Genomic DNA, 12,376 nt, shown 5'->3' on the forward strand with positions numbered 1-12,376 from the left:
ATATTATTCATGGAAAGCACTGAGAAGTTTGCCAGCACAAAGTACATGTTCAATTAATGTTAGCTATCCTAATTGTTCTTTCCTTGCCCCTACCTCTTTCCTCCTCCTTCCAGGGCGGTTCCAGTGGTGCAGTATGCAGATGTGTACCCCAAAGAAGGAGAATAACATTTAATCTTACCTGCTTTCTTTCACATTTTACATCCAATTCTGTCAGCTCCCCTTTCAGAATACATCCAGAACCTGAGCATCCTGGTTCAGTAGGGTTATTGCGATGACCTTCTGACTGTTGTCCACCCCCCCGCCCCTGTCCCACTGCCATGGGCGCGCGAAGCCAGCAGCTGGGAGGTCTTCACACCCGTTCATTGGGGGCCTCGCTGACTCAGCTTTTACTTCCCTCCCCGCTGCCACTGAGGCTCATTATCCTATGAACACGACAAGAATATAATACTTGGCACAGGATTTACATTTGCTGTTACTTCTGCCTGCAAATTTCTTTACTCAGGGTTCACAAACTCTGTTTTCATGTCAATGCTAAATACAGTTTTATCAGAAGAGTCTTCCCCAAGAAGACAATCAAAATAAAGTATCATTCTCTCTTCTCATTACCTACCTTGTTTTTCTTCTTCAAACTTACCACATCTGATCATTTCAGTTTCATCTCCCTAAAATGTAAGTTCCATGAAGGGAGTCGGTTATCTCTTTTTTTCTCCCATGGATGCATTCTTAGAACCTGTAAAAGTATTTGACACACATTGCTGCTTCATCAATATTTGATGAATGGATTACTTTGTTGAATAATAAATGCTTAGGTCTCACCAGTTTTTATCAATGGAAGAAGTTAGTGTGATATTTCTTGAAGCTTTTAACTACCTTGCAACAAAAGAGCACAGATGGGGAGAAAAACTTACTAAATGCACTGTTACAGGCACAGAAGAAGTCACGAGATCTACTGAAGATAACACAGACGGAAAGGAAGAACGAATGTTCTTTTATTCAGATTAGCCTATTTTTGTTTTATGAATGTGAACTTTTGTTGAATTTTTGACAATATAAGCTAGATACGTTTTTTCCATTTTCTATTTTCTTGGAAGTTGGTTTCTTTGTTTATTTGACTGTTTTCTCTAGTTTCCCTGTCTTCATTGTCCTCACATGTCTACTGAGAATTCATTGTCCATTCATATAAAGCATAGGGATCAGTAATAATGAGTGGTAGTAAATGATCAATATTCAAAACTAATGAGTTTCCTTATAGAGATCACTGTTCTGTAGCAAGAAATGCAGGTGTGAATGGAAAAGCCCTCACTGTGATAAAAGGGTAAGGTTTTCCTCAGTCTGTGAACTGTATACACCATGTGGGAAAGACTAAAGTGACCCCAAATACTGTCTTGGGTATCTTGGTAGCCCTACCATACTTTCTAGGGAAGTACATACACTGATTCTACATTTTGCTTGGACAGCTGGTCTTTCTAACTATATTGAACCTACGAACAAACCACAGATACTACTGTTTTGGTATGGATGGGAGAGGACTGGCCAGTGACTTATCCTTTAGGACACGATAGAGCAGATTCCAGCCAATGGCTTGTAGGAGTTGCCCAGGGCAGCTGTAACTCATTTCTTCCGTAGTTCTGCTGTGTCTGCTTGCTAATTCCTCTGGCTGTATTTAGTTGTGTTGTTGATTTGAACAAAAGAGCTCCTTAATTTCCATAATCCTTCAATGTAACTGGTTGACTTTTCTAGTTATTTGAGAAGCTATATATTTATTTAAATTTCATCTTTGTAGTGTATCTTCTCATGACAATTCATGCATTGCATCGCACCCAATCCTTTCAATCACTTATGTCAAATACGTGTTGGGTTTTGAATGGTTTCTTTGCATGTACATGAATACAAGTAAAGGGTTCATGGGCCAGGTTGGCCCAGCGGAGGAGACAGAAGAGATAACAGATAACGTAGTGGACTGAGTGCCATTGAAGCGGTAAACTTGAGATAACATATGTCACAAACACAAAGAGTTTGGGACTGTTTATAGAAGAGCTGATACTTACGCTGGGTACTGACGAATAGGACTTAAACAGGCAAAGCGGGCTAGGGGAACAAAGCCCAGAAATGGAAGCTTCGGAAAGAATATTCTAGGTGGAGAAGCTATAACTGGATATGATATAACATAATACAATATAATAAGAAGTAACCTATAAACAATTTTCACCTTCAACACTTCATTGCTACAACTAGAATAAAATATTTATTGGCAGAAGGAAACGGAGGTTTATAAACTGGTCTCCAGACATGTCTTTCTTTCTTTCTCAATATTGTTTTTCATAATACAATATCTTTTTTAAAGAAACCAAGTTGTTAAGTCAGAGCGATGCTGTGATGTATCTAAAACATCGCAATGTCAGTGTCCAGATAAGCACAGAGCCCCTGTGCTTTTGAAAGTCATTCCGCCTTATGATGAAAACTCACAATTAATTTTTTGTACTTATGTTTTTCATTTTATGACACTCAAGATATTTCCTTTTCCTTTGTTGAAACACTATACACACTGCAAACCATAAACATACTGGTTTTCCAGTGTGCAATTAAAACTGCTCAAACTCTAGGAACCAGGAGCAATATTTGACCTTGTGTGGGCTATAGTTATAATATTAACCAACCAAATTACAATAAAACAAATAAGAGGTTAATGAAATTGCTTTGCTTCTTTTAAATTCACAACAAAACATAGTGCTAATTAAAATGTTTATTTCTACTTCTTTCTGTCTTTCCCATTCTGTTTTCATTTTGCCCTACATTTACATAGTCCTTTTAAAGATTGATCCAAAAATTTTCAATTCCTTTGGATTATTTACTTCCGTGTGTGTGTGTGTGTGTGTGTGTGTGTGTGTGTGTTTATTCTGATAGAAAACTATCATGTTCTCTAGTTTTTCACCAATGTATATTTAACACTAATTACATTACTAGGACCTTGCATGCCAAGATTAGGTCTGAATAATCTTTCTTAAGTATCATTTTTAAATAGTTTTGACATAGGTTGCACACATTTAATGCATATAATTTTATAGGTTTTGATACATGCATGTGCCCAAGATGCTTTTGCCAAAATCTTTATAAACGTATTTATCATTATTAAAAATGTGTACATGTTCCTTTGTAATCTCTCTCTCTCCCTCCCCTTTATGACCAATTAACTTCCTTCCCCATCCCCAGAGAAACCATAGATGAGTTGTCTACAATCTTTCCATAGATTCATTTGCATTTTCTAACTCTACTACTTTATATAAATGAAATCATAAATTGTACACTTAATCCACTTAACCATAATTATTTTAAAATTCACCGATGTAGGGATAATTACCAATAGTTTCTTCATTGTTGTTGTTAAATAGTATTCAACTTTATAGATATAACATATTTGTTTACAAGTTTATTCATTGATTAATATTTGGGTTGCATCCAACATCCAGCCATTACAATGAAAGTTGTTATGAGCACTTACGTACAGGTCTTAATATATGCATGTGTGTGCTCCCATTTATCTTGAGTAAGTCTTAGGAGTGGGAAGTCTAGATCATGCAGAAGGTGTCCAGTTAACTTTAAAAGAAACGGCCACATCTTTCCCAAAGTGACTGTATAATTTTACATTCTTGCCATCAGTGTATGAGAAGTACAGTTCCACCTTATCCTTGCCAAAATTTTAATAGTCAATCTCTTTAATTCTTGCCATTCTAATATATGTGAAATGGAATCTCATTGTGGTTACACTTTTCATTTTCTAATGATTATTCATGTTGAGTATCTTTTCATATGTTTAATGACTCATCATCTTTGGTAAAGGATTTTTTCATAAATTTTGCCCATTTGTTTTAAACTGGGTAATTTTGAGAGTTCTAGGTACAAGTCCTTTATCAGAAATATGGTTTATATATATTTTCTTCCAGTCTGTAACTGGTTTATTGATTCTTTTTACATTGACTTTCAAAGGAAAGAAGCTTTTAATTTTAATGAAGTCCAATATATTGGTTTGTTCTTTTATGGGCTTTGTTTTTGGTATCAAATCTTAAAATGTGCTTGTATAAACACAAGGTCATATGCATTTTTCCTATGAATTTTAATTGAATTTTATCACTGTAAGTGTTACATTTGAGTTAGTTGTTGTACATTGTATGAATCTAAGGGGTTTATTTTGTTTGTTTTGCATAAGGTTATCAATTGTTCCACCTACTGAAGTGCTATTTTCCCCTTTTTGTTAAAAATGAGTTGCCCATGTTCTTTTTCATTACGCTGATCTATTGTTTTTGGTCTGCATGTCAATTATACACAGCCTTGATTACTGCACCATTATAATAATTATTGAAATCAGGTAGTTTTGTTCATCTTTGACAAAATGTTTTGGCTATTCTAGGTTCTTTACATCTCTAAGTATATGACTGGGAAAGAGAAGCAAGATGGTGGAGTAGAAGGACGCTTGTAGCTCACCGTCTCCCACATAGGCACCAAAACTCACATCTATGGACCCACTCAGCCACCCAGAGCACCTGCTGAACTCTGACAGAACATCGCCGCCTTCAAAAGACAAAGGTGCCAAAAATCTGGTAGGAGAAAAGGAAAAAAGAAAGAAGAAAAAGCAAAACAGTGCGGGACCAATCCGACAGGGAGGGAGTGGCAAAGGAGGACTGGTGCTCATTTGCTGGGTCCCCCCCTCCAACGGAGAGGCCAGTGGGACAGAAGGGGAGCCTCCGAGGTTTAGATCTGCCCTGAGCACCCCTTGACAGACAGAACTGAGTTAAATGGGCACAAAGAGTCCCCGTGACACCCAGCCTGAGACGCAAGCCAGCAGCTGGGGCTGGGACAGGCCTCCTGAGTCGGGCGGAGGACTGGGGCGGCTGCACTGAGGCAGCCCCAGGGGACTGCAGGTGGTTGCGCGCCATGGCTGGGAAGGTGGACAGAGCAGAACAACCTCAGTCCCCTATAAATTGTGAAAAAAGCAAAGCAACACAGCTGGTGTGCCCTGGGGGGAGGGGCGCCGTAGCCTTTGTCTCCTCAGACCTGCACTGCCATTACTGATGCTTCTCACGAGAAGAGAGGCGGAGCGCAGCCACAGCCACCATCTCCTCCTGTGCGCAGCGCCCGGGTTGGGGAGGGGCCGAGACCTGACTCCACACCCCGGGGCTCCACAACCTCATAGGCAGGACTGAGACTTGTCTACAGCCCGAAACAGATAGGATCTTTCTGCCCTGGCACCTCAGAGTACTCGTGCCACCAAGACAAATAAGGAGCTGAGATTTGGCATGGAGCAGGGGCAGCCATTCTGCGGTCTTCCCCAAGCCCACCTTCAGAGCGCTGACCCGAGGTGGAGTGGGCAGCTGCACAGAGCAGCGGAGCGACCGGTGCTGGGAGAGGGCGGGCGGCTACTACTGTTCCTGGCAGGAATGCAGCACCTGACCACAGTGCCGGGAGGGGGCACGATCCACCCACCTCCCTCGCCCTACAGCAGCAGCTGAGTGCAGCATCTGGAAGGGGAGTGATCCGCCTGCCCACTGAGTAAAAGCTCAGCACCTGACCCAGTGTTGGGAGGGGGCACATTCCGCTAGCCGACAGCCACTGGGAGCAGCACAGGTGAGGGCACCAACAGAGGGCCTCTGGAAACAACAAGCTGAGTTCACAAAACAGGGTGAAGACACAAAGACCTCTCGATAAAATCATTAAGAGCACACCATCTCCAGGAGAACTAGATAACTGATACTCCTTAAGCCACTGTGCCAAAGAGATATGAGCAATATGAAGAAGCAGAGGAACCACTCCCAATTAAAAGATCAAGAGAAATCCCCTGAAAGCACAATCAAGGAAATAATACACACTGATGGCCTACTAGATCAAGATTTCAAAGAAGGAGTGAAAGTACTGAAGGAACTAAAAGAAATAGTGTTTAGAGATATAAAATATGTCAAAAATGAAATAGAAGGTATAAAGAAGAACCAAGTAGAATTAGTAAACTCATTTGCTGAGATGAGAGCTGACCTAAAGACTGTACAAAGCAGGCTAGATAATGCAGAGGAACGAATATGTGACCTAGAAGACAGGGCAACAGAAAGCACCCAATCAGAAGAGCTGAGAGAAAAACAAATAAAAAACAACAAAAACAATATTAGGGACCTATGGGATAATATAAAGCATGCCAATCTACGCATATTATGGGTTCCAGAAGGGGAAGAAAAAACAAAGGGGATTGAAAATGTATTTGAAGAAATCATGACTGAAAACTTCCCAAACCTAAAGGAATCAGATATCCAAGTAAGGAGGCTCAGAGGGTCCCAAACAGGAAAAATCCAGACAGACCCACACTAAGACATATCATAGTCAAGATGGCCAGAGTCAAGGATAAAGAAATGATTCTAAAGGCAGCAAGAGAAAAGCAAAGAGTGAGTTACAAGGGAACCCCCATAAGGCTCTCAGCTGATTTCTCTACACGAACACTACAGGCCAGAAGGGAGTGGGCAAGATATATGCAAAGTCCTGAATGAAAAAAGGATGCAGCCAAGGATACGCTATCCAGCAAGGTTATCCTTTAGAATAGAGGGAGAGATAAAGAACTTGATAGACAAGCAAAATCTAAAAGAGTTTAGCAACACTAATCCATGCTAAAAGAAATATTCACAGGTCTACTCTAAATAGAAAAGAAGCAGGATGCTACAAAAATGAGAAACTCATAACTGGAGAGGAGATAACTGCCATGAATTACAAAAAGAATAAACACAAATTTGTAAAAGAAGACATCTAAATCATTAAGAGTGGGAGAGGGAAGCAAGGAAAGCCACTGTGGAAAACAGCATGGATAGTCCTCAAAAGACTAGGAATAGACTTACCATGTGACCCAGGAATCCTGCTTCTGGGCATCTATCCAGAAGGAACCCTACTTCAAAATGACACCTGCACCCCAATATTCATAGCAGCACTATTTACAATAGACAAGACATGGAAGCAGACTAGATGTCCTTCAACAGATGACTGACCAAAGAAGCTGTGGTATATTTATACAATGGAACACTATTCAGCCACAAAAACCAACAACATAACGCCATTTGCAGCAACATGGATGTCCCTGGAGAATGTCATTCTAAGTGAAGTAAGCCAGAAAGAGAAAGAAAAATACCATATGAGATCACTTATCTAAATCTAAACAAACAAACATAAATACAAAACAGAAACAAACTCATAGACATAGAATACAAACTTGTGGTTGCCAAGGGGGCAGGGGGTGGGAAGGGACAGACTGGGATTTTAAAATGCAGAATAGATAAACAAGACTATATTGTATAGCACAGGGAAATATAAACAAGATCTTGTGGTAGCTCATAGCGAAAAAAAATGTGACAATGAACATATACATGTTCACGTATGAGTGAAAAATTGTTCTCTACAGTAGAATTTGACACATTGTAAAATAACAAAAATGTAAAAAAAAAATATGATTAATTTTTAAATTAATAATGAGTGAAGATGAACTATGCATAATATTCATCTAATTACCCAGGAACATTCTAAGTAAAAAATAAAATGTAAACATAGGGGATCATCTAACTTATGCCTTTTCTTTGACTTGATTAAAATATTTCAAATTAGTTACAGCTGGTAAGTTGATACAGTAAACATTAAATTGGCTCCTTGTATCTAAAATGTACATGTACTTTAATTAATCTAATCTAAAATGAAGATTTTCCCTTCTAGAGAGTTGTAACATCTCAGACCTTGGAAGAATGATCTAGTTCAACTGTCTCCTGGGGCTCACAGAAGGCAAGAGTTTGTAGAAGATTAAAACACTACCATTTAAAATAGGCGAAGTTAAGAGTCATAGCAGGTGGGCCCTGGCCAGTATGTTCTACATTATACTCATCTCTGTCTTCAAACTTCACTTAGTAATATTGGCTGGACTCCTGGGAGCGGTCCTCTCAGAGCTACTGAGACTCTGTTTGCTGGGCTATCATCGTCAGTAAACAAACTCACAGGTAGGTAGGTAGACAGATCAATCTTCATTTCTAAGGAAATAAACAAGCTATCACTACTGGTATAGTTTACTTTATGCAGTGTAAATATATCCATATCTTTGCTGTTACTATATAATGGAAAGCCAGTGTGCTTTATCTTCTTTGATAATGTGCATATTTCTTTATCATCCACATCATCTTAATGAACTTAATTTTACCTTAAAATTCTGATAGATTTTTCTCAATGTCCCTTGCTAGACTCTGTCCAAGTCTGTGAATGTTCCCAAATGATTTTAGTAAGGATATCTTAATTTCCCTATCTAAAAATGACAGCTTTAGATATGAAGGTACATATGAGGACCCCCCCAGCTGTTAAACTGTAGTATCTGTTGGATATTTGAAAGCAATGGATGTGTAGGGTCAGTCAGCATGTTAACAAATAGATATACTGAAGACACTGAAACTCTGGCTCAGAAATAATTCAGGAATGGCTGTGCAAATGGAAGAGTGGCTGTTATCAAGATGAGTGAGACTAGCACTTACCCCTGAAGTACCTGTAATTCCTGTTTCAAGTTCTACATGCCAGAGAATAATAGAGATATTGCTATTGAGAATTCTTCTGCATTAGAAACAAAATTCCCAACCTAGGATGCAAGCAATCAACCACAGAAAGGACTGATTAAAGTACACTTGCTCTGAGATTAAGACCTCATTCTCATTCACCAGTGGTTTGTTAACGAACTGTAGACTCCATTTTTCATTCATTTGTATTTATTAATCTTCATAGAAGGCCGTTGCTTCTTTAAAGAATATTTCAAGTGTCCTATGAAAATGATACTTTAAAAAGTAAGCATCCACTTTATACTATCTGACTATGCTACTAACATTGGCAGGAGAAGGTTAATGACATTCACTTCAACCTCCAAGCATCCTTAATCATTAACTCAGTAGTGATAGACATTGTCTCTGGTCCAAAGCTACTCTCCTGTTATCTATGAGCGTTCCTCCTAAAGCCCTTCAAATGACCTTCAGGAGTCCTGTTACAGCACTTCCCAATTTATTCTCTAATTTATGATATCTAGGGGGCATTTGTCACATTCCTGAGAAATTTGGTAGCAAGAAGTATATTGTTCTGAGTAGGAAGCTCAGTAAGACTAAAATGGTAACAGAATATCAATGCTTCCATCTCTAGATGGTCATGTTTCTATTAACATGAGGAAGAGTTCACTGTTTGCAAAACATTGTGATAAAATTCTATGTTTTCATTGATGTCACATAAGAAGTTAATAAAAATAATATATATGATAGATTTAATTGCTGAACAATGGCTTTCCAACTTGTAAGTGGATAATAGCTCAAAATGTAAAAAAAAGAAAAATTTATATTTCTGAGCAACTTTTTTTTTAACTGTCTTTATAATTAATTAGGCTATTTTAAAAAGTTCTCAATTCCTCAGACGAATAAGCCAGGGCAATAACATAGCTTTCTTCAAAATTTTAGAATTCTTTACATATTGAAGCACAAAATGGATTGCCCATATAGCAGCAATTCTTAAAATATGTTTTTCACGCTTATGCTGTTACAACTTTGTGACTAGCATCAAGGAGCCTTTTAAAGATACAGGTAAACCTAAATCATCCAGAGACCTCAGACTTATGAGTCGCCCACAAAACATATTCACACTTAGAATAAAGCCTTGCTATCTGAAGCAAATAAAGGTGTAATTGTGTTGTCTCCTGATTTTTTTCCCATAATTATATTGTAAAGAGAATAATTCTGAAAATTTTCACTTCCCACAAGTATGCTAAGTTGATTGGACTCTGTAACTATCTTTATATGAGTAAATATTTGAAGCACGTAATTAAATCTTTCATAAGAAAATGTATAGTCATTTTATTCTTAAAATTCCAGTATTTAAGAGTAAAATATTGTAGTGTTACTTTAACTCAACATGGCCTTATTAGCTTTTTAAGTTTCTGGGAAGAAAAACAATTCCATTGAAACTTCAGGGAGGAAAGTAGGTGGGCAGAGATAATGACAGCTGGAATGTCTCCAGAACACTGGGGCTAACATCCTGATTATTAAAGCAGCATCTTTCACAGCCACAAATTATTTCAGATGAACCTAATCTATCAGTTCCTACTTCCCTGAAAGGCCTCTTCTAATTCCTGCTGGAGCAACGGCCACCTGGAGAGAAAGGTGATACATTTTCTTTTCGGTACACTTCAGATTTGAAAATCTCCATGAAGCTGTTTCTCTGAATTCTTCGGCATTCTAAAATCGTTGCCAATATGAGAATATTCGATCCTGGTTTCCGAGGACTGCCCAGGACCGTTACCCACACCCAGAAGGTAACGGTCCTAGGCTGATCATTCATTTAGCTTCCGTTTATTGAATTGTGCCTTTACTATGTAAAAGCTGCTATTAGTGTAGGCATTAAAACGTGCGAACCCGGAAGACAGAATGAAGGAACTATTGAAACAAGAGGCATAAAAGCATCTGTAGACCTCTCCCCAGCATGTTATAAAGCGATCACTAAGAATTTAGGGGGATGAAGCCTATGAATTGAACTGTGACATGGGAATCTTAGTTTTCAGGACATTATGCTAGTATACGGTTCTTTCAGAGAGACAGAATACAGACATTAAGGATCACTGAAGTTGTTGGAATATTACTAAGTTTCATAGAGAAGTTTAGGTAAAAATATGAGAATATGTCATCAGGTTATTTGCCTAATTTGTAAACATTTAGAGCTGAGTGATCAGAATGATTACATGTAACAATTAGGAGGACTTGGTAAAAGGGGTCAACGACTTCACACTGACAACATGAATGAATGAGTGAATCATGTCTAGATATACCTGATCTACCTGTAAAGGAATAAAGTCCCCCCAAATATCTACTCCTCTCAGATTCCTGCCTGGAAGATGACAGATTTAACAGAGTTTCCAAAAATCACTTCATCCTCAAAAGCAAGAAAGATAGGGTTCACTTTCCAATTTACACTTGTCTTACTAAATTGTTTTTTTCTTGTTAGTTCTGAATATATCAGATGGATTCTGTCCTCAGACAAGTCAGTCAGCCACAGGGGACACCCCTTCACTTTTACCTATGTGTGAAGGAGAAATGTAAATGTGCTGATATAAAATTATAACAAATATGTACATCCAAGCAACCATACAGTTGCAAATGATTATAGGACTTCACCAGGAAAGACTGATTGGCAGTAGTATAGACTGTTCAAATTTCAAAGCATGTATCTTTATTTCATGAAACCAGAAAGCTGCTGGTGCCATGTAGCTTACCAAGAACATTTGACATCAAACAGACCTGGGATTAAATACAAGAGTTCTATCACTTGTGTAAAAAAAAAACAAAAACAAAAACAAAAAAAAACTTCCAAGTTTTTATTAACTTTCTCTGGTATTTCATTTCATTTCATTTCGTTATTTTATTTTATTTATTCTATTTTAACCTAAATAATACAGGATGAGTTTTGTAATGAGAAACAGGGAAAATATCAAAACTTGGGGTTGTTAGGAAAATTGTACAATATAATGAAATAATACAGCAGAATTAAATAGAATAGATAAATATTCAGACATGAATTCCTACATCATTATGACCTTTGCCTCACCAGTACCAGCTTTAGTAATATCAAGAATTCAAAAATATGTATTTCTAGAAATTAATGTACTAATATACAATTAAAAACTGGAGGCTGGAGTCCCTCCCACCCAATAGCTTATCTGGGAAGTCAATCTAAGGAATACAATGAGGAAAAAGAATGTAGGATCTACTTTTTATTAAAGATTGCCAGGTTATAGATTAACCTTTTAGAATTAACTGACTATACCTCTTTGTGTCCTTGAGTTCCATTTTCAACAAAGATTAGAAAAGGAACCATCAAAAGCGACATATTAATCAAAAAAATTAAAGGGTTGTAGTGTTCCTTTTTTCTCCTTTTCTCAAGCAGAATTTCACAAGAGATCATGTAGGTGATAACCGGGTTGTCTTTGAATTAACTGCCATAGTGGTTCAGTATACTATTATTTCCAAGTGATGAATTTAGTATCCAGGACTGGAATAAGACCAAAGAGTAATCATCATAAAAGCAAGAGGTTTCCTTTTCTTATAACATTTACCATATTTTAAGTACTTGTGCAGTGGTCTTTTTTTTCTGGGTAGTTTTAAAATATTTTTGAGGTTAGGAACCAGAGTTTTCTATTCACATTACTTATTTTTGTGCCTAGTACAATGACATGTAGAAAACACAAGAACAATACATTAAATTGAATTGAAAGGTTAAAAATGAACATAAGAGGACATAGAGGAGGCTGACTGTCTCCCTCACAGCAAAGTAGCTGAATTCAGATCCATTTGGCTTATGG

The 12,376-nt window shown here is 37.8% G+C and overlaps 1 long non-coding RNA gene across 2 annotated transcripts in view; it reads left to right on the forward strand.

Moving 5' to 3' along the window:
- Positions 1-12,353, forward strand: part of LOC141577569 (uncharacterized) — a 552,790-nt gene extending 540,437 nt beyond the window's left edge. For both annotated transcript variants that reach the window (XR_012506834.1, XR_012506835.1), the window contains one exon: positions 4,406-12,353. This is a non-coding gene — a long non-coding RNA (uncharacterized LOC141577569). The remainder of the gene's footprint in view (positions 1-4,405) is intronic.
- Positions 12,354-12,376: the final 23 nt, after the last annotated feature.

Source organism: Camelus bactrianus, chromosome 4 (assembly GCF_048773025.1).
Source record: "Camelus bactrianus isolate YW-2024 breed Bactrian camel chromosome 4, ASM4877302v1, whole genome shotgun sequence".
Taxonomy (NCBI): Eukaryota; Metazoa; Chordata; class Mammalia; order Artiodactyla; family Camelidae; genus Camelus; species Camelus bactrianus.